The sequence below is a fragment of the Cebus imitator genome, unplaced genomic scaffold (genome assembly GCF_001604975.1).
Source record: "Cebus imitator isolate Cc_AM_T3 unplaced genomic scaffold, Cebus_imitator-1.0 Scaffold56, whole genome shotgun sequence".
In the NCBI taxonomy this organism is placed as follows: Eukaryota; Metazoa; Chordata; class Mammalia; order Primates; family Cebidae; genus Cebus; species Cebus imitator.
The window spans coordinates 1,164,054-1,175,636 of NW_016107371.1; the positions used below are offsets into that span (position 1 = coordinate 1,164,054).

The 11,583-nt window shown below is 42.7% G+C and overlaps 1 protein-coding gene across 4 annotated transcripts in view; it reads right to left on the bottom strand.

The window, feature by feature from the left end:
* The window catches only part of NCALD (neurocalcin delta), a 446,431-nt gene that overhangs the window by 290,742 nt on the left and 144,106 nt on the right, over window positions 1–11,583 (bottom strand). The window lies entirely within an intron of this gene.

Below are 11,583 nucleotides of genomic sequence, written 5' to 3' on the forward strand. Positions count from 1 at the left end.
CTAGCTGCTACCAGTGAGCAGCAACTTGACATTGGCAATATTACTTCTCCTGCTTGGGGCAGTGCCGAGGTTGACCTTCCAAGGTGCTCACGTAAATGTCCTCATTTTAATATGGAGTTTTCAGACTTTCCAGGCTTTCTGTGTCCTCTGGTGGATTTGTGTGGAGAGTATGCAAGCTGTGTTTTCTACCTTCTTTTTTACCTTGTATCTTCTCTTTGTGTTTCGCCTTCACTCTCCAACCTATTTTACCCTGCTCTGGGCCTTGTACAATTGGCCCTCATGGACTAAAGCAATGGTTCCCTTATGCCCTGACTGCTGTACTCATAGAAGGCATTGGCAGGAGGATGGGAGGTAGGAGAAAAGCATGCTAGCTTCCTCCCTGCCAAGATACTGTGGGTTTGCTATGCACCGTTACCATTTTCAAAGCTCCTTTTAGGTGCCCAACTCTTTAGAGCTCTTCTCTGTGGGTTCTGGTAACTCTTCATGCCCTACCTTTCCGGCCTAGAGAGAGTAAAGGCTCTCAGCTGTAGCCAGCCCTGGGTGCTGCACTATCTCTAAATGATTTCTATAAACCCTGCCCTCACTTTCACAAGTCATCCCTCTGTTAAATTCTCCTCAAATTACCCATTAGAGTGCCTGCCACCTCCTGTTGGAACCCTGGCTGGTACACAAGCAATGTCTCTTTGATTGTTCTCCTGAGGGACCTGGGCTTGGGGACCCCCCCCCCACCAATGACCTTCTCTCCCTGTGTTAACTTCAATTTAGCAAAACTCCCCTCCCCTTCCCTCACTCAACACAGGTAAGAAGAGATAAAATAATTTATTTGAACTCAATTCACACTTTTGGAAACTCAAATGTTCATATTTAGGCTAGTTGTAGCATTTGATGGATGCAATAGCTTAAATACTCAAAGCAATATACAAAATAGATTGTACACATAGATTCTTTTAGATTTTATTTGAAGCTTATTCATTTTTTGATCGTTTGTCAAGTATTTTAAAGGCTGATTCTTTCATTAGGAGGATGCCTGTCATTCAATAAATGTCAGCTATTCTTCAACAATATAAACTAAGCTCCTACTATGCATCAGGCACGTGGCCAGACCCAGTGTATACCCAGGTGAACAGTCTGACCCTCTGCCCTCATGGACATTACAGTCCAGCAAAGAAGGGAAGCACTTAAAAATGAACCACAAAATTTATTCTTAAATTATTACTGTGATAAGAGCTATGGAGAAGAAACATGGACACTGTAAGAGCATCCAAGGCAAAGGGGAAGGAGGGGGGAAAGAAGTAGTAGGGGGCTGAGGACAGTACCAGGAAGTCGGGGTGGGCCCCTGACCACACCTAGGAAATAGCAGGCATACACGGAGATACTTCCTCTCACCACGATCTTTTCTGAGCCTTTTCCTGATGGAAATTTAAATTTAAAGAGAAACAAAGACACATTAAAAATGTGAGTTATTTGGCAGAGAAAAATGGTTATTTCTCTTTTCCACCTTTTCATTATCTCTCTCTCAGCAGGTAATGAAAAGATGCATAGGAAAAATAGCCATCTGCCCAGCATAAAACATTACCCAGAATTTTTTTTTACAGTGAAAAAAAAAGAAAAATATTGTGGTTGTTAACACGTGTTTTCGCACTAGGAGAACAAGTCTCTATCTTCTATTTTTGTCCTAAACTATATTTATTCAACATTCACACTCTATGTTTGGATACCTCTGCTGAAAAGCTAAAAGTATTCTAACAGAATTGGGAGACTTTTTTTCCATCCTTTAGGACATTTTTGTTGGAATTGTTATTAGTTTCCCAAAGAAATTTTCTAAGTGCTTGAATTGCTAAAAGGCATTGAAAAATGAAATAATTTTCAAATTAGCTGAATGTTCAAGCAACAAACTTGTTATTAATAGTGGCTTGGCCCCTTAGACACTTTCTGCTCTCACTCTGTTTGAAGCAGACATCCCACTAAAGGACATACAGATGTGAACACTCATGGACAACTCAGTGTTCATCCTTCCAGGTGCACCTGCTCTGCCCTAAGCATTTCTGAGGGCTGCAATCCTTAGACAGCTCCAACTAGACTCTGGAACCAGTACAGACAGGTACCTGCCCTCCCATTTTGGTGACGAATTCCTCCTTTATGACCCACACAGCAATCCCTACGGAGTATAATACACAGGACTTTTCTCCTAGCTTAGCATAGAGCCACTAGGCATATTACTTAACGTTCATGAAGGCTCTGGTACTTCAGATGGTCTTCAATTATTTAAACAAAGTCTAAAAGAGCTCTAGGTAAGTCACGGTAAATAGAGCAGGAAATGAGCAAGCCCAGGGGTTTTGTTTCCTCTCCTCTTCCTTTTCTCCGCCCTCAGTGCTCCCTCACCAACAAGCCCCTTGTCCCCTCTCAGCAGCTTCTTTGTTGGGGTAGTTGTGCCCCATCCATATGGCAACCAGTGACCTAAATACAAATATTGTGCCTGCCCCCACCCCCTGCAAGAAGTGCACATGCCTGCTTGTCATACTAGAAAGGCTGATTTTTCAAGTTCAGAAAATATGATTACTGTACTCATGTATCACAACTACATTTACCTCTTTTTTTCCCCTTTGCTAATTTAAACAGAACCTTTTATCCTTTAGTTAAGCAAATAGCGATTAAGAGCATTTGTATCATAATCAAGGTTGAACTATTTCCACATCCTCCATCCAGGCTCCCAGAGATTATTACCATTGTCACTGACATTACTGACATTGATTAAGAGTCAGGTCCCATCCTAAGCGCTTTACATAATTTGTATTTCATTTTATCTTCCTATTAATTCTGCAAGGTGAAGACTATTATTCTCTGCATTATACCAATGAGGAAACTGATGCCTTAAGACATTGTTACCTGCCCAAGGTCACCTGGGTAATAAATGAAAGACCTGGGAGGTCAGCTCAGATCTGCCTGATTCCACAACCCAGTCTCTATGCCATGACGGTATCTGTCAGAATGGAACTCAGCCCTTCAACTGAAGCATGCATAATGTGTGCAGGTGGTGGTGGTGAGGACGCTGTTTTATAATAGTGTCTAACATGCATGAGAGGGCAGGCGTCCTGCCTGTCTTATTCACTATGGATCCTCAGCACAAGGGCTTGGCACAAAGTAGGGGAACAACAAATGTGTGCTGAGGAGTCGGAGGAAGGAAGCAAGAAATAAAGAAAAGAAGGCAGGCAGGCTCTTTGAAGGAAAACAGTGTTTGGTTAAAAAAAAAAAAAAAAAAAAAAAACAGTGTTGGGTAAAAAGCAGATAGCAATACATGACTGCTGAGGCTTAATTCCTGGATCTGAATGCCATGGTCCTTTAAGAAATAAGGATGCCATTTTTCAGTAGTTCAGAGATATAAAAAAATAATGAACAAGATGGGGAGCAAACTATTAGTCAAATGGTAGACTACTCAGGTCAATCAGATAAGCCCACATACAAACAGGCGAGAAATGCTCAGAGAACCAAACCCCAGAGAAGCAAAAGGCAGTGGGCAGATTTTCATTCCAGAAGATTCCAAGAGTGAGGCTAGGCAGATGGCCACTGGCAAGGGGACACTGGGAGCAACCCCAAGGACTAGTAAGTAACCAGGAGGGGGTCTTTCAGGCAGCAGTCAACCTGGAGAAATTTCCTTGTGCTAAAACCTAACAAGGCTCTTATATAAGGCCAGCCCTTCCCCAAAATATGGAGAAGAATGCACTCTACACCAAGAATGGCTTAGCATTCATTCCACTGTTCATTGCATGTCTTCCTCCCTAGATGCTGGGGACAGAGTAATGAACAAAGACAATGTTCCTACTCTCAGGCAACTGACAACAAATCACCAAATGTGCATGATAAATATCAGGAAATAAGTGCTATGCAGGGAATAAAAATAGGGTTCCATAGCATTCTTGGAGCTTACAGCATAATCAACAGCTAACCATGAGGAATCTCAGAATGGGAAGAAGGATCTGCAGCGAAGTCATGCTACCTGCTTTAAAATAACACAGAATAAAAGCAAGAAGTCAGTCTGAGTTTTCTCAATCTCTTCTTCTTCCTGGAATTTATAGATGTAGTTTTCCTTTCAGAATGCTGAAAGAAGTGTGACTGAGTTAGGCTATAACAGCTCAAATCATTATAAAATAGAGCAGGGGCAGCACATAGAAAAGTGAGTAACTCCCCATCTATAGTGTTAAGGACGGATTCTGCAAGCCTCTGTCCCTCTGGCAGCTAGCCTACTTTCCCAGCCAGTCTAGATGCCCTGGAGACCCTGTAGCTTCAAGAAATGGGGAAAATCAGAAACTCAGCCAGGATAGTACTTTTGTTACATCAGGGTCTGAGGGGTCTCATAAGCTCACTTGCAGGAGGACAGGTGGCGGTGGCCCTGTGAAGGCTTGGCAGCTCTGAAGGGCAAGAACACAGCACTGAACCATAGCCAAAATGGCGAGCAGTGGGGGTGGTGCTGGACCACATCAGCCTTGGCATCCCTGGAAGCCACATAGTAGCCAAGACAACAAAAGACAGTGCCTATAGCACTCAGACAATGGCCTTGCGCTCATCAAAGGGGAAAAGGAGGAACATGTACAACGACAACAAAACCCCACTCCCCATCCTCTCCCTGCCCGCTCACGGGGAAAAGTGGAGGTAGAGCATTAGATGCTATGCCACAGTTATGCCATGTCTTCTGGCACAGGTGGCATTTTACTGAAGAGGAGGAGGGGTGCACAGTGCAAACACTTTTTGGCCCCCATTGAAGAACTATGTCACAGGTAAGCAAGGAGGCCAGATTTATTCTGCGGGTGCTGCAGAGGGGCTGTAGGTTTTTAATAGGGCTGGGATCAGACCATGCTTTGCAAGGGAAGGATGTATTGGTGAAGGGTCCCAAGATACATAGAGAAAACTGAACAAGAAGGCAAAGTATCTGGAAACAATGAAAAATGAGGCATAGCTGAAGGACTGGGGAAGAAAAGAAAACTTAGGGGATACAAAATAGTCCTCCTCACGTATTTCAAGGGCTCATATTTGGAAGAGTGTTTTATATTTCTCTACACGGAAAGAACTCAAATAGAAGCTCAAGGGGGCAGGGATAGATTTCACCTGAAGACTAAACAAAAGTACTTTCTGATGACTAATGCTGTGCAAAAATAGAGCAGGTTACACATGAAAGCAGTGACTCACTGGCGGTATTCATGTACCATCCAGATTGCGTGGCCATGAAGATCCCAGGTCATTTTAAGCCCTATTATTTCTTGCTTTTCTTCTGTCATGCCCAAGGCCCTTCTAAGTCTATCCAAGTCCTACTCCTCCTTACAAATCCAATTCAAGTTCCATCTCCAACTTGCTGCACACCTTTCCACAACCATCTCTCTCTTTTCTGAATAAAGCACGTGTTACCAGTACTATTTATCTGGAAGGTAAGTACGGTTTTGTGGCATCATTTCAACTGAACGGTCATTTAATTCTTGTATATCAATCACTTTTCATGGGTTTTATCTCTGCAATCAGATTAGCTCCTTGAAGAAAATAACCTCCTCTTTTATTTCTCAAACTAGTTTTGCACATAGCAAATGGCCAACCTGTTGTTATATTACCAGGATTCCTTGGTGCCTATTCTGAAAAACTACAGATCTCAGTGTAAATTTCTTATATGCATACCTATAAGAAACCTTGTGGGTTCCTTCAGATGTCCTATCTTGATTATATCATTTCCTGATTATAGCCAGTTATATTTTAGTATTATTGAGCTAAATATTTCTTCCAATTAAAATAGTATTCTTCCACAATGTATTTTTAGAGAAGGGGAAAAAAGATTAAAACTTTTAATTAAAAACATTTTATAACATTTCTTTCCATCACAAAATAAAAGGATGGGTTCAGCAGCAGAATGTCATGAGAAAACCAGCCGCTTATGAAAGGATTAATTTTTCTCATGGTTGAATTAAACAAGTGCAATTAACAGTACTGATTTATTCTCCTGCCCAAGGGTTACCTTTGTGAATATTTGAATTCAAGACCAACGACAAATTAAGGTGACTTTCAAATTAAATGGCCATAAGGAACTTCTCAGCTCCTGTGAATCTTTTTATGGCTACATCTGCTGAACCTGGCTTTTTAAGGAACTATAACCTATTTATGTGAACATTTCTTTTTCTAAAAACAGTCTTCAGTGTACATGAATTCCAAGTATCAACGTGTAGTTCACATTCTTATTTTGGGAGAAAAAGCCAGATTCATTCTGATATGGTGTTGATGTTTTGTCCCCTCCAAATCTCATGTTGAAATATGATCCCCAATGTTGCAAGTGGAGCCTTTTGGGAGGTGTCTGGGTCATGGGGACAGATCCCTCATGAATGGCTTGGTGTCCTCCTTGTGATAATGAGTGAGTTCTCCCTCTGAGTTCATGCGAGATTTGGTTGTTGGAAAAAAGTGTGTCACCTCCCCTGTCTCTTTCTTGCTCCCACTTTCATCATATGATGTGCTTGCTAACCCTCCACTTCCACCATCGTTGTAAGCTTCCTGACGCCTCATCAGAAGCCAAGCAGATGCTGGTGCCATGCTGGGGTACACCTTGCATAACTGTGAGCCAAATAAACCTCTTTTCTTTATCAATTACCCAGTCTCAGGTATTCCCTTACAGCAACACAAAAACAGACTAACACACAATCTAAGCCAAAGAAATTGAAACTACCTTAAAATACTGCTTTTGAGCAGGTGCCATGAGCATGTCATGCACCAAGTCCTTTAGGATATTAGGGATTAAGGCAGACTGGACAGGAAATGCCACAGACCTACCTTGTACATTGAAAGCCACTGTGCAAGCAGTTAGGCTTCTCGTAAAAGGATATAGCCTTGAAAATTCCTATGATTTCTCATACATAAAAAATTCCACGTACCATTGTCACGAAACACGTGTTCTGTGACCTTGAATAAGTTAACATACACTGGAAACAGTGAGGGGTTCAGCAGACACAGGCTCTTCCCTTCCATCTTGGGCAGCTTCAGCACCAAAACGCAGCATGAACCCACGAAGTATGCAGAGTCTAAACAATTCCATTTTTAAAAGAGAAGTAAGCCACAGTGTGCATAGACCCCCAAGTGGCTGCATTCTACCAGATAAGTATACTTCTGAGACACAGGCTGAATGAGTCTCAGAACTGTCCTCCCTTTTGAGCACATTTTTCACCTACCTTTGGGGTTCTGTCCCTCTGCCACTAGGTAGTAAGGGCTGCTGTCACCTAATTAATGGGCATGTTACCTCTTCTTCCCCACCCCTGGCCCATCTCAGGGGCTCTGCTGAGGTCTCATTTTCTGTTGCAGAACTAGGATTTCCTTTTCTTTAGGAAAGGTTAGTTCCAAACACCGTAGCCCTCCCCTGTTCTCTAACTCCAGGACTCCATCCCTATGCCATGGCCTGAAGAATGATACGAAGTCTCAAATTCTCTTTGTCCCAGAGCTAATGACATTTTGGAATGATTTTTATGCAATCTGAATTTTCACCCTTATCTTAGTAGAGAGAGACTTATGTTAAATTTACCCATGCAACTTAGGCCTCCCTGATGAGCTTGTCTTTGTAAAACAAACCCTAACAAACCAAAACTGTAAGGTTGTGTGTATGTGTCGTGATGGACACTTTCCACTGGCTCCTTCAAATCCACACCCTACCCTTCTCAATGCTGCTCTGAGCTCCAGAAGGCTGAATTTTAATGGAACGTAACAATTAGCCTTCTGGCCTTTCAGGGTTTTGGCTGAGGTTTGCCAATGGAAGGCCTTGGCAGGTGATCAGAAAGATAAGGAACTGGTGGGTTTACTCTTCCCACCATCTTCCTGGTGGGTGGTTATGCTCCTCTGTGAAAGACACAGCCCCTGTCCAGTGGCACCTCCCATATAGGAGTTTAGTTCCCTACCCAATCCCCTCCAGGCTTAGAAGTTAGAGTGGCCTCTCAGGGTGCTTCCGTCATCCTTTGTTAGTTTCTTTTAACCATGCCAACACTTTTGTAAATAGGTCTCTCCTGAATCATCTGCTTGAATATGCTATGTTTCCTGCCTGGACCCTGTGACATTATTTTCAGTCTAGCATTCTTCAGAAATGACTCCACCTGAGGTTTCCACAAACCATGAGCACCTAGGGAACAGGATGTTTATAAAAATGGCTCACTCCTTATTACTTGGACAATTCTCTGTTTCTAATTCTTTAACCTTTCTAAATATTATAATACCAAAACATCCTGTATTCAATTAAAATATTATATGCCACAATCCCAGGTACTGCATCCAATGGAAAAAGCTCCTACTTCCAAGACTAATGATACAGGCATAGACTTCTTCCAACATATGGTTTCATTACATAAATAGTCTTGATAAATACCAGTATAACGATATATATCAGTGTGACATCAGATAGTATCACTCATAGAATAAATGGCCTGAGCTTTGAAGATTATATGGCAAAAATCTGCTCTATAAGACAAGTGACTAATAAATGTTGAAGCTCTGAAGCCAAAAGGGTTTGCTTAACCTAGTTCAGTTATTTCTAAATGACTCAAAAACCACTGGGGAGAAACTTGGGAGGCCAAAAAGCACTGAAACATGTTCTTTCCATCAGCGGAGAGGGCTTAGAGGACTCTCCAAACAACATCCCCTCTCCCCCTACATTTGAAACTAAAGACAAGCCAAGAGCTACCAAGTGTAACTTTAGCCACACAGAACTCATTTGAAGAAAACAGTACAGCAACATTCTCTTGATTAAGTTTCCTTTTGAGCAAGATTAAGAGAGTGCCGAAAACTGAGCACTTCACTTTTAAATCACAGAGAATGGTATTTAATGATTGATTCTGTGCCTCTTCAAGAAAACTCTACCCGAGGAGTCCCCACCATCACCTCAGTTCACATCACTGTGACTCAACTTCCCACCTCTGCTGAGAGCTCAGGCACCCCACACACTTTGAGGGCTGGAATACCTCCCATGGACATCAGTCCTTTAAGTAGCCTGTGACAGAGGACACCAGAGTCAGGGACATGGATTTTAAAGAACTATGTAGCTGAAGGGCCTACCCTTATCCCTTAATCAAAGGGTTAGAATTTTCAAAGCACAACCCAAGTCACGCACATAAAGCATATTACAACTCCTGATGTTCACTTTTGGAGCTCAGCCACCATGCTGTATGGAAGCCAACAAACCACGGAGGGGTGCACGTGGACAGGAAGCAGGGCTCCCCTCACGCTGGGTCTTCTAATGACCCCTCAGCTGCAATCTGCTGGCTGCCAGCTATGTAAGTGAGCCATCTTGAAAGTGGGCCCTCCAGCCTCCATTCGACTCATCCCAGCTGATGGCACGCAGAGCAGACCTGAACCTCCCTACCTGGACCAGCTCAGATTAGAGATTTGTGAGGTATGGAAGTGACTGTTGTGTTAAGCCCCTAGACTCAAGGGTGATTTGCTATGCAGACATAAACAGCCCGAACTTTTCCTGGCAATTCCAATATGAAACCTGTTAAATACGTCCTCAGCCAGTGAAAGGATGGAGAAATGAGAGATGAGGCAGATTTTATAGCTTTTATATTTTTTAAAACTGTGAGAAGCTAAATATAACAAAGAAAAGCACTTGTGGTCTTTCACAGTTTGACATTTTGCTCTGTCTTAAGGGCCAGAAAAATTGAAGGAAGAAAGGGGATGAACATTAATGCTGCTGGGACTAGGAAACCAGGCCTGAGTGGGCATTCCAAGCCCTGTCTCTTCACGTTAGCATCCCTCAAACATTTCCTTTTCCTTCCCAAGCTGCTTATATTGGCTGGAAAGACTATTTATACTCAACATTTCTTCTCAAAAGGATCTTCAGATCAAATTTTTTAAACACACATTCAATAACATTCAAGGAGTAAGGGTTGGAACTTGGAAGACTTAGGGACTCTTTCCTTTCAAAACTATTTTGCCCTGCCATACACAGTTTCTCAAATTTGCCATTGGTATATCACTCCCTTGTTCAAAAATAAATGGTTGCTCCTTTTTTTTTTTTTTTTTACTACATTCATTCCAATTTTCTTTTCTTTTTTCTGAAACAGAGTCTTACTCTATTGCCCAGGCTGGAGTGCAGCAGCGCAATCTCGGCTCACTGCAACCTCCAGCTCCCAGGTTCAAGCAATTCTCCTGCCTCAGCCTCCTGAGTAGCTGGGATTACAGGTAGGTGCCACCATGCCTGGCTAATTTTTGCATTTTTAGTAGAGACAGGGTTTCACCATGTTGGCCAGGCTGATTTCGAACTCCTGACCTCAAGTAATCTGCCTGCCTCAGCCTCCCAAATTGCTGGGATTACAGGCATAAGCCACCACGCCCAGCCTACAACATTCCCATTTTCTTTGTCCGCCTTTTATGGTACTATGGCTTCACCTTGAACTGGTTGTGAACATGCCTTGGCTATTCCCATCTATAAGTTTTGATTCATGTCAAGCCATAGGCTGTTACGTATGTCTTTTGTTCAGTCAACCATCTTGCAAAGTCATGTTCAAACCTGATCTCAGTTAAAAAAAAAAAAAAAAATCCCTGCACACCACAACTGCCAGCAATCCCTCTCCCCATTTAAACTCGTACAGCACTCATCACTTGCAGTTCTCATCTGACACTGTGCAGCTTTGCCCATTCTCCAGCATCAAGAGCAGGGCCCTCTCTCATGCATCTTTGCACTCCTCCTCACCCACTCCACACACACCCAGAGCCCAACACAGTATCTTGAATAGTTTATATACTAAGTTATTGCTTATTAGTTAACTGAACTAAATAATTATAGCAAATAACTAACAAAGATTCTCCCAGGAATATTTTTATCTTATCTAGTGCTTAATCTTAAGGTAAGAATTGCTAATTTTGAGTTTCAGCCAGCCAGTTCAGGTTGATATGTAAGAATGTGAAGGGAGTGAGGACTCTCCAGCAGGGAGGCACTGTGGATTCCTGGGAGTCCCCAGAATCACCTGCACAGGACAGACGGATCTTAAAGGCCACCTACATAAAGGTTTATTATATTTATTTACTTATTTATATAAATACATATGTTTATATTTTTATTGCACTTTAGGTTCTAGGATACATGTGCAGATCATGCAGGATGGTTGCACAGGTACATACATGGCAAGATGGTTTGCTGCCTCTATCCCCCTGTCACCTATATCTGGCATTTCTCCCCATATTATCCCTCCCCAACCTCTCCACCCCATGCTGTGCCTCCCTTAGTCCCCCTCAACAGACCCCAGTGTGTGATGTTCCCCTCCCTGTGCCCATGTGTTCTCATTGTTCAACACCCGCCTATGAGTGAGAACATGCAGTGTTTTATTTTCTGTTCTTGTGTCAGTTTGCTGAGAAGGGTGGCTTCCAGATTCATCCATGTCCCTACAAAGGACACAAACTCATCCTTTGTAGGGACATGGATGAACCTGGAAACCATCATTCTCAGCAAACTGAAAGAAGAGCAGAAGATCAAACACCGCATGTTCTCACTCACAGGTGGGTGTTGAACAATGAGAACACAGGGACACAGGGAGGGGAGCACTACACACTGGGGTCAGTTGGGGGGAAATAGGGGAGGGACGGTGG